General features: G+C 44.4%; 1 protein-coding gene across 26 annotated transcripts in view; it reads left to right on the top strand.

The window, feature by feature from the left end:
- The window catches only part of PPFIBP1 (PPFIA binding protein 1), a 213,418-nt gene that overhangs the window by 58,411 nt on the left and 140,194 nt on the right, over positions 1-14,813 (top strand). For 23 of the 26 annotated variants that reach the window (XM_071210223.1, XM_071210234.1, XM_071210228.1 and 20 more), the window contains exon 2: positions 11,228-11,314. The gene's annotated coding sequence lies outside the window, so the exon portion shown is untranslated. Of the gene's footprint in view, positions 1-1,769; positions 1,949-5,212; positions 5,534-11,227; positions 11,315-14,813 lie in introns of those variants that run through there. The other 3 variants (XM_058282970.2, XM_058282969.2, XM_058282960.2) reach the window with 3 other exon arrangements.

The raw sequence follows: 14,813 nt of genomic DNA on the forward strand, positions 1-14,813 counted from the left end.
CAACATGCGCTCTCCACTACTTGTTCATCTTTATCCAGCAGCTGCACAAAGTTTGGTGTAATTAGCTAGTAGTTGCTCTCTAATCTCATGTACTGATCGGTTTAGAGCAGAGCTCCTGGGGTTGAATCACCTAGGTTAAACTCCTGTCTTGACTACTTAGCAGATTGGGGAATTTGCTTCATCACTCTGTTGTGTATCAGTGAAACGAGGCAATAGTGAAGCCTGAGGATTGAATGATTGAAATGTGGAACCCTGGGAACAGGCCTTCAGTAGACGGGAGCAAGCATCTTCTTCTCTAATGTCAGTCAGTTCTGATATAAAGAATGGGGCCATGCCACACTTTCATCCTTTTAGCCTGACTTTAAAAATCTACAATTCTTACTTTTGTAAATTCTAAAACATTAAGAAATCCTGTACTTGCATTTTTAGAAGGTTAGAGGAGAAGTTTTATGGATGCGACATTATTTAGGGCAAAAGAAATGACCCAGGATGGAACTCTCTTTGAGCCTCCCACGTTTTCTTTCAGAAAGCCTTCTCGCCGATGCAGTGTCGTGTTTACTTGGTAGGGCCGGGGCCGAGTGTGATTGAGTGGGAACAAGGAGATGTGTCAGCGTGCCCACCTCTTGTGTCCACTTGTGCTCATGTTGTTGAAGTTATCGCCCGTCCCTGGTTCCTTTAGGCTCCTTGTCTGCTTCGTGGGGTCATCTAGTTCAATTCGGAGGATGCCATAACCCCTCTGTCCTCCTGCCTGTTTCCTTCATCATCCTCGCAGTCTCACGAAGCAAGCAGGGCCGAGCGGCTGCCCCCTCCCTGGCCTCTTCACCTCGGGACCCCTCGCCTTCCTTCCCAGGCCACCTTGGTCTTGCGTGCCTGCCTGGTGTTTGGACCGGTCCATTCATGAAATTGCAGTAAAGCTTGATTCTTCTTTCTTTCCTCTAGAAATGGCAGCCTGCTGTTAGCTTCCTACCCCAGGAGTAGTTGGCACGGCTGACCGTGACTTCGGTCGGTCTCTGGAGGGGGCCGGTGACCCCCCTCTTCTACTGTACACATGGCCCCTCTGCCTAGAAGCCTGCCCCCCTCCCCTCCCCTCAGTTCTTCCATTGCACGCACCTTTATGTTTTCTTTCTTTTTATCTTTTTTATTAAAGATTTTTTAAAAAAATTTACTTCTCTCCCCCCACCCCAGTTGTCTGCTCTCTGTGTCCATTCACTGTGTGTTCCTCTGTGACTGCTTCTATCCTTATCAGTGACACCGGGAATCTGTGTTTCTTTTTGGTGCATCATCTTGCTGTGTCAGCTCTCTGTGTTTGCGGCATCATTCCTGGGCAGGCTGCACTTTCTTTCGTGCTGGGCGGCTCTCCTTACGGGGCGCACTCCTTGCGCGTGGGGCTCCCCTATGTGGGGACACTCCTGCGTGGCAGGGCACTCCTTGCGCACATCAGCACTGCACATGGGCCAGCTCCACACGGGTCAAGGAGGCCCGGGGTTTGAACCATGGACCTCCCATGTGGTAGGCGGATGCCCTAACCACTGGACCAAGTCTGCTTCCCCCTTTATGTTTTCTTTAGCCACAAACAGAGTAGGTGGTTTGGGTCCTGTTGCTTTTCATTTAAAAATTGCATCAAACTACTTTGCTTCTCCATGGTCTTCAGTATTAGGACTTTGGTGGTTTCCTAATTTTATTGCTCTGACACGCCAACTTAAACCATTCACTATTCCTCTAGTAATGGATATTCAGATATTTCTTATTACTTACTATTTTGATTTCAGAAATAAACACCTTTGTGCACGTTGTTTTTGCTTTTGGCAAATGAGTTTGTGAAGATAAGTGCACTGGAGTGGAGTTTCTAACGCTACTGCCTGGCGCAGGCACGCCTCCCTGAAGGTCTCCTATTAAACACGTGCCACGAGCGGTGGATGGCCAGCAGTTTCATGACAGCCTTGCCCCTGTTTTGGGGGTGGGGGGAGTTGTATGTAAAATGGTAATCAGGGCTGCTTAATTTGCATTTTTGGTTACTATTGCAAATGAATTTCCCCCCATGTGTTTTTATTTATATTTTTTCTCTGATGAGATTGCGGTTTAGATGTTTTTCTCTTAGAATTATATACACTTAAGTGGCATTTTACATAGTATATACTACACATTAATCATTTCCTTTATCCAAAATGGAGTTTTTATTATCTTCTATAATAAAAAAAGATAACTGCAATTCATTCTGGTCATATGAAGCTAAGGAACTTGACCAAGTTATCTTGCTAACAAATATGGACTTGGGATATTAAAACCCCGGTTGATTTATTTCAAATATTTACTCTTCATTTGTCATTATCTGCTCTCTTGGACAGAAAGAACACCTTATCTTTATATTAAAATTATGAAGTACAGATAAGCAAAAGGGAATGTAAAATCGCCGTCATCTGAAGTTCCACTTTTAACATGTTGGAGTAGAACAGCATATGCCAGGGGCGGGAGACCTAGCAGAGCCTGAGGGTGGAGAGGTTGGACGTGGCCTTCCCGACCCCCCTCCCTGCCAGTCAAGAGGTCACTCGTAGTAGGATTCCCTGGGTCGGCGATGAAGAGGCCGACGGCAGTGTTGAAACCACAGCTGGTCACGCCTGGCTCTGTCCTGGCTCTGTACTGTGCGTGTGTATTAGCAACAGGATTCATTGCTGCGGTGGCTGTCCCTCCACGGCACTGCTCATTGGTTACCACCTCTGACCTGACCTGAGGAGCATTCTGTCTATGGATGAACTTGGTGTAGCTGTTGTTAGACATCAACTTGTTTCCACTTTTTTCCTATTAGAAATAATGACCTTGAGGAAATTATATGCATGTGTCCTGGCTGATATGTCCAATTGTTCACTTAGGCCAAGCTACGGAATGTGGGTGCTTGGTCAATGGCTGTTAAATCTTTAGGGCTTTTGAAAATCATCGCGATTTACCTTCCTGGAAACGCCTGCCAATTTGGCACATGCTCATATACAGGAGAGGGGAAGGGGAGGGAGGGAGAGAGAACAGTTTCTTGATTAGGGGAAAAGGTGAGAAAAGCTCGGGTGTTTGCCTTGATTGGTATGGTCTGGGAAAAAAGTGGGATTGCCTTTTACTGGGCAAAACCTCTCCTGATGTGGTGAGCCACCCTTTTCTTTTCCCTTGTAACTTTTTCTTGTTGTATTAGTTTCTTGGTGTTGCTGTAACAAAGTGCCACAGAGCGAGTGGCTTAACACAGCAGATTTTCACTGTCTCCCAGGCAAGAGGCTGCAGGCTGAAATCCAGGTGTCGGCAGGACTGTGCCCCCAGCCTTGGCTGGAGGCCACCTCATCCCACGTGTCCCCATTTGCCCCTCCCCATAAAGACACCATTCATGCTGAGCTTGGGCCCAGCCTAACCCAGCAGGGCCTTGTCGCAGTTTGTCATGTCTGTAAAGACCCCATTTCCAAATAAGGTCATACTCCTAGGTTCTGGCTGGATGGGAGTTTTGGGGTACGCTATTTACCCTGGCGTACTTGTTAATGGTTAAGGGGTACATGAGCAGTGAAGCTGAAAGTGGTGGATTCTCTCCTGAGAGTTAGAAAATTTGCAGGTCATTGTCTCTTTCTTTCTTTTTTGTCTTTATTTATTTATTTTTAATGTTACATTAAAAAAATATGAGGTCCCCATATACCCCCCATCCCCCTCACCCCACTTCTCCCATAACAACAATCTCCTCCATCATCTGAACATGGAAACTGAAAATCAGCGTTTTGTTAATGCTGTCTCCTTAAAGGAATATTATCCTGTTCTGGTTTCTGTAAGTCTATAAAAGTCTAGAGACTTAAACGTTGGTCGATAGTGTTTTAACAGAAAGCAGCTGGGTAGGGCCTAATTCTTTTAGGCAGAAAACCCCAACTTTGGACACAACACAGGGCACTTCTACATTGTAAAATCGTCCCTTGCTGGTTTAATGTCCTGCTAGAAGCTTTTTTACTCATCTAATTGCTTGTAAGTCAGTAAATTGTTTTTTGTTATTATTTATTATTTTTACGTTTGTCAAATACCCACCCATCCATTTCTTTCTTAGTTCAGCATACATGATGCAGAAGTCCTGCTTCATGTTTTTTGCATCCGGCAGTTTAAGGGAAGAGGCTACTGCCCTGCTGGGTCAGCAGTGATCGCGCTGGCAACGGAGCCCACTCCCCAGGCTCCCTGGACTGCACGGGGGTGGGCTGGCCCACGAGGTTCTACTGGCTTGATAAAGGGTCATATACCAGCAGGCTCAGGTCATTGTCTTTTTTTTTTTTTTTCCAAAATCACTATACAAATTGCACATGAGTTCAGAATGCCCTTTCAAAGTGAGTGTGGGATCAGAGTCGTGTAACTGCTTATTAATGTGAGTGATATTTGCAATAGCACATTAGTTAATGAGGTGAAAGGACTTTACTCTACAGAATTTCTTGGGTATGAAGGCCAGAATTTTGGGGACAGCAGCAATTGTTTTTCCAACATTTTCTTTCTTTTTTTAAAGATTTATTTATTTATTTAATTCCGCCCCCTCCCCTGGTTGTCTGTTCTTGGTGTCTATTTGCTGCGTGTTGTTTCTTTGTCCGCTTCTGTTGTCGTCAGCGGCACGGGAAGTGTGGGCGGCGCCATTCCTGGGCAGGCTGCACTTTCTTTTCACGCTGGGCGGCTTTCCTCACGGGCGCACTCTTGCGCGTGGGGCTCCCCCACGCGGGGGACACCCTTGCGTGGCAGGGCACTCCTTGCGCGCATCAGCACTGCGCATGGCCAGCTCCACACGGGTCAAGGAGGCCCGGGGTTTGAACCGCGGACCTCCCATATCCAACATTTTCTTTAGGGATGTTTCAGAACATTTGTAGAATATTTTTCTCCTCGAGGTCAATAAGGATTGACTGCAGTCAGCAACCTCTGATTTCTACTAAACTATTCCTATGTTTGAAGGAGTATGTAAAATAATGGTGATATGAATTAAAAGTTGTTTGCCCAAAGTTTAATTGAAATCCACTGTTTAAATATATTGTTATATAAATTTTGCTATAGTCCATAAAATTTTTCATATAGTTATTTTTAAGGATTTATTTATTCCCCCCTTTACCCCACTGTGCTGTTTTTGCTGTGTCCTTTCTCTGTGTGATCTTCTGTATCTATTTCTCTTTTTGTCTCCTCTTGTTTTTTCTCCTCTAGGATTCACTGGAATTTGATCCTGGGGACCTCTGATGGGGAGAGAGGTTCCCTGTCACCTGTGCCACATCAGTTCCTGGTCTCTGCTGCGCTTCACCTTGACTCTCCCCTTCGTCTGTCTTTTGTTGTGTCGTCATCTTGCTGCGTGACTCATTTGCATGGGTACTGGCTCACTGTGTGGGCACTTGGCTCACCACGTGGGCACTGGCTTGCCACACGGGCACTGACTCGCTGCGCAGGCAAGCTCTTCTTCTTTTTCACCAGGAGGTCCCAGGGATTGAAGCCAGGTCCTCCTATATGATAGGCGGAAGCCCTATCACTTGAGCCACATCTGCTTTCCAAACTTTTTCATTTAAAAGTAAGTTTTAAGTGCATTGTGTATAAACTTTGCATTCTAGTCCATACTGCTTTTCATATAAAATACAGTTGTATTGGATTTGCCTTAAAAAAAATTGACACACTAGGAAGCTGAGCTACGTTCCTTCCTCTTCCCCATTGCCATCATACAGCCCTACACCACACACAACTGTAGAAATGTTTATTTTTATATAAAACTTTGTGGCCAGCTTTAATCATGTCAGTCAATTCAGTCAAAACTTTCGAATTCCTGAATTGCTCAAAATCCTTGAATTAGAATCTTGTCTTGTGGGAAATTATTTTCAGTGTTGTCAAGGAAACCTATGCACGAAAACTTTAGAATTAAAAAAGCCATGCCATTACTAAATACTACAAATATGATTGTGAAATAATATGTTGATTAAAAAACACCTGGACCTTTTTTGATATAAAATGTTACTTGGCAGGGCAGCCGATGTGGCTCGGTGGTTGAGCGCTGGCTTCCCACATGCGAGGTCCCAGGCTCATTCCCCGGCCCCGGTACCATTAAAGAAAAAGTCAACTGACACGCAAATACTAAAATTTTGGAAACTTGAGGGAAGTTAACTATCGAATTTGCTTGGGACATTGAAAGTGGATCCACAGAGGACTTTGGAGACATCACAGATGTCTCTCAGATTACTCATTCAGCTAGTATTTATAGCACAGTGATTTGTGCTGTGGAAACACACAAAACTGTATAGCCCTTCAGAACATAAGGAAAGAATCCCAAGCCCATCATCTCTCCTCAGATTTGCAGATACCTCATACTATGTAATTTCTGCAACTCTTTAATATCTGTTTATTTTTGCTAAGAACCATGGCTTTCTTAACTTGATCTTTTTTTCCTGAGCATTCCACGAAGAAGTCATTTTAAGTCTTTTCATCAGAGCCCCTGGATAGATGGAAAACAAAACTGTGTTGGAAGGCTGGGCCCAGGCAGCAAGCCACCTAGTCCAAGTTTGTGATTTAAATTTGCTTTTCAATCAAACTAGTACTACTTGTCAGGGACACTGAGCCTAAAATTTGAAAATGCCAAGGGTTTATTTGAAAGAATCTGTTCTTTGATAACAAAGTTTTAATGAGGAGGAAAAACCTATCTTTGAATTATTTAAAACAGTGAATATCAATAGTGATTAAATGCCCAAATGAATAAATGAGTCATGGAAATTGTAAATGTTGTTGGCAGAGAGAAAGGGAAAACTGCAGTGGAGATGTACTATGAAACCTTCCTGATTTAGGCAAGAAGTGAGAACTGGCTACAAATAGGGTTTTGAGTGTGATCAGGCACCAACCTGATTTATTTGATCTTATCCCCTACAATCTCTCTTTCCAGCCGAGGGGAGCCAGGATTTTGGGCCTGGGTCTGGCTCAGAAGTCTGTGATGTAAGCCCTATTTTATATAGTTACCCTTCAACTCTGTAAGTTCATCTACTTGGTCAGGTTCTGCCTTCCTTGATTCAGATAAGAACTCCCACTGAAGTCTTTCTAGCTCTCCTAGTCTGAGTACTGTAGCACTTTGAACCTTTAATGTACAGCTTTAGTTCAGTTTTTTGCGTACCAGTTTCCATCCTTGATTGTGATCATTGTGTAGTCAGGAAATACAAATTATATCCCACAATATCTAGCACAGAGATCGACAAAGATCACAAACCGAATATAACCTCAGGAACAGGAGTAGATACGATATGCTCAGGGAAATGAGCAGACCATCCTGGTTGCCTGAAAGTCCAAAATTAGAAGGTGATAAAGGTTGGAAAGGGAGTTAGGGGACAAGACGGGGGCAGGGTTTTGTCAAACAAGGATTTGGATTTTACTCTGCAGGCATTGAACACCAATCAAATACTAGCCTTATTAGAGGGTTAAGACCGTTTTTATCTAAATATGATGTTGGTGATGAGTCATTTAGCAGTATATTTCCCTCCATCTTACTTGTAATCGTATAAACTTGTCTTTTAGTACAGAAGGGCGGTGGGTCACACAGAAGTATAAGATACCTGGAGCACTTGAGGCAGGAGTACGCTGTCCACAAGGGGAGATCTTTGTGAACGCACGACGGCTGGTTTCTGGGTAGAGCTCTTCTTGCCAGGCCACACGGAACAGTCTGGGTAATTTCTGTGATGTTCGCTAGGCCTTTTCCCAGGTGGAAGCTAGGTGGAGGATCAGAGCCCATGGGAGCCAAGTCGGGGATGTCGCGTACCTCCGGTTAACCCCCACCCTGGAGGTTTCTGAGGGGACCACGCTCCCTGGAGCGGCCGCACTTACCAGGGAAGACGCAGATGTTAGTTTGGCTTTCATCATTTTCAGTAAAAGTAAAGAATAGGTCAGATTTGTATATTCTCAATACCCTAAACTTAGTTCTAATCTTAGAACCAAAAGGGTCTTAAAAGGCAGTGGAATGCTAAACCTGACGGGTCTTGGAAACATTCTGCTAGGTGAAATAAGCCAAACATTTCAGGACAAAAACTGTATGATCTACTTATGTGAAATATTTAGAAAAAGCAAATTCATAGACATAGAAAACAGGTGAGATTGTCAGGGGCTGAGGGGAGGGAGGGTTGGGGGGTTATTGCTCAGTGGGTACAGAGTTTCTGTTTGGGGTAGTGAAAAAGTTACAGAAATAGTGATGGGAACACACCATTTTGAATATATATGTTACATATATATATATATGTTATATATATATATGTGGTACTGGGACCTGAAATTGAGCCCAGGACCTTGTATTTGGGAAGCTGGCACTCAATCCTATACAAATTTAGTGACTGAGTGATTCAGCTCTCCTGGAGTGTATTGAATACCACTGAGTTTTACACTCAGAAATGGTTAAAATGGTAAATTTTAAGTAATGTATATTTTATCTTATTTAAAAAAGAAAGAAAAGGGGATGACTTACCATGAGGCTGGAGCTGCCTGCAGGGCCATGCAATATGACTTGTAGGGGTTATTTTGAGAATTTAACATTATCTTACAGGCCGAGGGAAGTGGTTGAAGAGTCTTGAGCACAGGGTGACCTGATGAGATTTGTGCTTTTGTTTTGGACGACCTGTGAAATTACAATTATCATCAGTCCAGCATCCAGCACAGAGCGCCAGCCCTGGAGCCTGGCTGCTGGGTGCTGATCCTGGTTTTGTCACAGGCAGCATGACCATGGGAAGCTACCTACCCTCTCTGCCTTGGTTTCTTCACCCGAAGACGGGGATGATAAGTTATCCACCTCCTAGGGCCTTTGTCAGAATTAGTACACTGATCCACGTAAAGCCCCTAACATAGTACCTGGTATGTATGTTCCCAGTAAATGTTAACTTTTAATACACTGTAAGAGAAAATTAAAGCAGAGAGAGGTTAAGTGACGTAGGTAGTTATCTAGAAAGATGACGAATCAGGATTAGAGTTTCTTATTTCAAGACTTAGTTCATTGAAGTAGCTGCTTTTTTAAATAGCAGGCATCAGCACATTTTTCCTGAAAGGGCCAGATAATAAAAAATGTGCACTTTGCAGACCACAGCGCCCTGGTTGTCAGGCGCTGCCCTTGTGTCCTGCAGAATGGCCACAGTCAGTATGTGAACGCACAAGTGGCGCAGGAATCTCGGTTCACAAAATTGGGTTGTGGGCTGTGCACCCTGCCTTAGATGCTTAAGTTGTATCTACGTGGAGACTTTAGATTCCACTTAGTTTTGAAGCATGAAATCCGGCTCTGTTATAATAAATAGTGACTGTGCTTCCTGATGCTTATCTCTAAGCATCAGTTATGATGGCCATGCTTTAAGATATGAAAGGGATTTAGAAAATACACAAGAATAAAAAATGTGATATCCAGAAGCCACTCGTTTGGTTTGGAGGATTTTCTTGGACTTTGAAACCTAAGGTTGTGGGCAGGATGTTAAGGGTTTGTTTTATTAGACGGGCACAGATACAGACTTTTTTTTTGTAATCTCTGTATAAGAAAGGTTTTGTGAGTCAAATAAAAAGCTATTTGTAATTATGCTTCTTATGACGCTATGGTTTTTCTGCTGGGAATGTTGTTTGGATTTTTAGTTTAATAATGTTCTTGTTTTAAGTTGTCAGTGGCCTTTCTGTGAGTGGTTGGTATTTATAGCTACGTCTGTTTCTGAGGAAATGACTACAGTCCCTTGCCGTCACAAAGAACACCTTTGACTGACTTAAGCAGGCCATGGGGAGCCTTTGCGAACACAGCGGTGCCTGTTCCTAACCTTTCGTGGGTTCGGTCCCAGCGGACACGTAACCGTCTGTGCGGGGCAGGACTGCGCACACCAGCGCCTCCGTGCACCTGGCTACCCGAGCAGGTTGGGGCCGTGCTGATTTCCGCATCATGCTCTTTTTTGCATTTTACGTGTTATTTAGAAGTAGGTCTTATAGAGGATAGTTGTACTTTCTCTTCTCTTTAAACTATTCCACTGATTTCCTCCTCTCTTATTCCTATCAGAGAGACCCTGGTATTGGTGAAGTATCTAAATTTCCACTCTCTCTCGTCCCTCTGGAGCCTTCTGGGTGCCTACCGTGAGGACACGTGTGGCAGTGCCCCTGCAGTTTAGTCGCTTTCTCATTTGGATCGAGGTAGTTAGGAGGGCTCGGAAGAGGGAGCACCTGCTCCTAAATATTCCTTTACTACCCAGATGTTATCATGGTGGGTCCTCCATTCCAATACACTGATGGGAGTTATTATTTTCCTCTAAGTGTGAGTTATTTAGAAGAGATGAGAGCATCTGAAATGCAAATTAAAAAACAGTGTATGTGTCTCTGCATATTGTCTATGTATTTTCTTGTTGGACAAGAAAATAAATTAGCTATAGGCATTTCCTTGTTTTTCTCCCTTAACAACTTAATATTGCACAACTAGTTCATTCATTTATTCAGTGAGCATTTATAGACTAAAATGTGCCAGGTGCTGTGTGCTTTAAAAATTTGTGGTGGAGGTTGCAGAAAATCAGGCTTCAGGAGTATGTGAGCTTGTCCAATAATTGAGGAAGGAAGGAAGGAAGGGAAGGAGGCAGGGATGGGGATAAAGGAGGCAGGGGCACAGAAGGATGGCAGGATGGGAGTCATTGGAGCTGTGGGCCTTTGATACACATGTTCTCAATTTTTTTTTTTTAAAGATTTATTTATTTTTTATTTATTTCTCCCCCCTTACCCCCCCCTCCGCCCCCGCCCCAGTTGTCTGTTTTCTGTGTCTGTTTGCTGCATGTTCTTTGTTGGCTTCTGTTGTCAGTGACACAGGAATCTTTGTTTCTTTTTGTTGCATCATCTTGTTGTGTCAGCTCTCTGTGTGTGCAGCTTCATTCCTGGGCAGGCTGCACTTCCTTTCATGCTGGGCGGCTCTCCTCATGGGGTGCACTCCTTGCATGTGGGGCTCCCTTGTATGTGGGTCTCCCCTACGCGGGGGACACCCCTGCGTGGCACGGCACTCCTTGCGCGCATCAGCACTGCGCATGGGCCAGCTCCACACGGGTCAAGGAGGCCCAGGGTTTGAACCGCAGACCTCCCATGTGGTAGGCGGACGCCCTGACCACTGGGCCAAGTCCACTTCCCTGTTCTCAATTTTAATTACCCCTGTGGTGTACCCAGTTTGTCCTTTGCTGGAACAATAAATGACCATTTTTTTGGGTTTTTTGAGATCACTTGTCATTTTTCATTTACATTTGTTTTTTTTTTTCAGCACAAAGGAACTTGAATGGATCACTTTGCTAAGTACATGCAAGATCTAAAGAGCTGAAAAACTCAGCATTAAACCGGTTTTTAAAATGTAAGTAAACCCACTCCTCATGATTGTTCATTTCTGACATCTTTAAAGCCTGTAATCGTTATTCTGTATTCTCAGTGTGTAAAGGATTCTGACCATAGTCAGTCTACCCATTACGTCTATGAGAATTTGTTACCCACCCTCTGCTTGAAAGGTTTTTGATTCTGAGAGTACTATGACACATAGGTGGCTGTGCTATTTGGCACCGCTACTAAGTGACGAGTACTTGACTAATTGAATTCAGTATTCATACCCCAAATACTTTTCTGAATGCTTGCCACATGTCAGGCACTGCTCCAACACTGTTGCCTTATGTTATCCTCATGGTGACCTTGCAAAGTCAGAATTAATATTCCACTGATCTAGATGAGGATACAGAGGTTCAGAGACGTCAAGGAGCGTGTGGATGGCCACACAGCTAGAAAGAGCAGAACCTGGGATTTGGACTCAGCACTGCCTTTTTCTGGTTTTCCCTTATTGTCTGCAACGTAGTGTTTAAATCATTTTTTTAAAAGGAGGTACCAGGGATCGAACCTGGGACCTGGTACATGGGAAGCAGGTGCTCAGCCACCTGAGTTACCCCACTCCCCTACATAGTGCTTAAAGACTCTTTGGGGCACCACTGTCCTGAGCCTTCTCAGGTGTGCTCATAGTAGGAACGGAATCCTAATCCTTCTAAATCTTGGCTGTAGTCGCAAAAAGGAAGGAAGTTAGGGAAACATCCCCACACTGGAGTGGGAGCTCTGGTACCTGGATGGAAAGCTCCCATCCAGCCCAGCCCTTCCCCGGATTTCCTGTGTGTTCTTTTTTAAGCTCCACAGGACATTGTTACAAGCTGGAGCCAAGCAGATGCTCCCTGGGGTTTCTTTCAGTTAGTTTTTTTTTTTTTAAGATTTATTTATTTCTTATTTATTTCTCTCCCCTTCCCCTTTCCCTTCCCCGCCCCCCCCCCCAGTTGTCTGTTCTCTGTGTCCATTCATGTGTATTCTTCCCTGTCTGCTTATATTCTTGTCAGTTAGCTTTTGATTCAAGTGTCTTACACATGGAGGAAGGTGAAAAATGGCTCAAGGCGATCACCCCTGTGTGATGAGCACTTGGCCTAAGAAACAGCACTAGCTGAGAGCCATCCTCCCCCTAGACTCCCAAGGGCAGCCAAGATCCTGGCTTCTAATACCTTTGAATGGTCAAAAAGGTGGCCCCCTTTTTGACATTTGTGTGACCAGAACTGTACAGCATGTACTCTTTTGCATCTCGTGTATTTTGCTTAATGTTTCTGTGAGAAGTTTCAGTGACTTCGTATAGTTTCCTGGATTCGTTCTCCTTGCTCCGATGGTATCCTGTTGTCTTGTCTGCTATACAGTTGCTGGGAATTTAGTAGTTCCAGTTTGGGAGTATTACAAATAGTACTTCTGTGAATACCTTTGTGCATTTTTTTAGTGATGATGGCCTTTTGCCTGTTGAGCGACCACTCAGTAGTTCAGATATAGCACCTGTGTTGCAGAGGCTTCGCTGGAGGCGGAGAAGTTGGCTTTAGATGGCTGAGTGGTGTGACGGCTTCGGTGTGCCCCTCTGAGCATGCTCTTCAGGAGCAAGCCAAGAGCTGTTGGCATTGCTCCTGCGGTTGTGGCCGGCGGGAAGCCCACTCCCAGCGGGTGCTCCTTTGGAGGAGAAGGCTTGTGGTTGCCTGGCACAAGAAGGGGTACAGAGGGCAGAGGAGATAGATCCAGAAGATGTGCCAGGCATCTCTAGAAACAGGCAGAGCACCTCCCCGGCCAGATCGAGAGCCTGGAACATTGACAACCCAAGGGACGGTTCGCCTAGATCTCAAGAAGCTAGGGAGACAGAAAGAAAAGTTCAACTGAGTAGGCAGGTTAGAGCTCAGAAGGGGCTCTCACATCATTTCTAACAAATTTATTTAAAGGTAACTTGAGTTTTAAGGAAATTTTGAAAAACCAGTCCCTGAAGTGGACTCTGGAGCCAAGAATGAGTCTAATAAAATTCTGAAACTATGTTTTCTCAAATCCAGTCAAATATGAGCCTGGAGCTTTGCTGCAAGACCATTCTCCACTCAGCCCACCCATCTGGATTGCAGCTTCCTCCTCCATAAAACGAGGTGTCATTATGCCCACTTGATGGTTTTGGGTGCCTGTGGGCAGATAGCACTAGCACTGAAAATAAAAGCCATTATTCTATGTCTTCTTATTCGACTGATTCTTACCACTACTAATGTTACCTGTTTGACTTCGTGTCTGATGCTGTGCAAGCGTTTTCAGCTCTTTTTTTCCTCAAAGTAATGGCAAACACTAACAAAAATATTTTCCTGCTTGTCTCACTTTAAACTGCCACTCAGATGAAGGAGAGGGACGCATTTGCCAAAGTGTCCCCATCATGTCCCACCCCAGGGTGGGTCGGTGAGGGCGTGGTTGGTTATCTGAATGGGTTTCCTCTGTTAGCTCTTAAAGAGGCCAGCAGGGCTGAGATTGTTGGGAAAACGGATCCTTTTGCACAGGGAGATCTTAATATTAGGCATTTATACTTGCAGCTCCTGCATCTTTCAGACACGCATCCAGCTTGCTTTGGTGAGCGGCCGCCTGGTGACTCACCTGCCATGGTCACCAGCGTGGTCCAGCTCTGCTCGGGAGCTCCACGTAGCTCCTGGGGCACACAGGAAAGCTGGGTCTTGCCCTCGGTGAGGTTTCAGTTTAGCAGATGACTTATCTGGTGTTCTAAAAAGGAAACTTTTAGAGTGAGCTGTTAAGTCAAAGAGAGCATTTGACGCTGGTGTCTAAAGCTTAGTCCTGACTTCCTGGTTAAATAGATGTGGAAATCAGGGTAGGTCACTTCACTTCCCGGTCTTGGTTTCCTCACCTACAGAGTCAGGAAGTTAGTTGAGGCTGGGGCCTTGAGGCGGTAAAGGATTCTACAAATCCTCTAAACATTACTCGTAGTTTTGAGTGTATTTGCGTTTTTCTAGGTGCTGGAATCTATCACAGGTCCGCCCAGATCAAAACTTCTAGGACAGTAGATTTTGGTACTTATGATAGTGAGCAAAGAAGTGATTATGAGATATATCTTATATTCCAAAAAACAGTTAATATCTACAGAGCCAGAGTGCTGGGGCCGACTTAAGCCATGCAAGTATCTGTAAATTCATTTTCCCACTGATACTTGAACTAGTTCTATTGCACGTGTTCTGTTTATTAGTGGGTGTGCATATTTATCTATGAACTACATAACTAGCTAGAGCAAGATATTGCATATAAACACGGGCATGACTGAATTATGGAGGCTTCGTTTGGCCTTATCTCGTGTCGCCGTTTAAATTCTCAGTCCCCATGTGGCAGTCACACAGGTGGGAGGTGTCCCTGGTAAAATTGGGTTAGTTTTGTCATGCTAGATGTTGAAGAAAATATTAATTAAAAAGCAGTATTTTGCAGAGTAGGTGTAGCTCAGTGGTTGAGTGCACGCTTCTCAAGTACAAGGTTTAATCCCTGGTACCAAC

The sequence above is a fragment of the Dasypus novemcinctus genome, chromosome 20 (assembly GCF_030445035.2).
Source record: "Dasypus novemcinctus isolate mDasNov1 chromosome 20, mDasNov1.1.hap2, whole genome shotgun sequence".
NCBI lineage: Eukaryota > Metazoa > Chordata > Mammalia > Cingulata > Dasypodidae > Dasypus > Dasypus novemcinctus.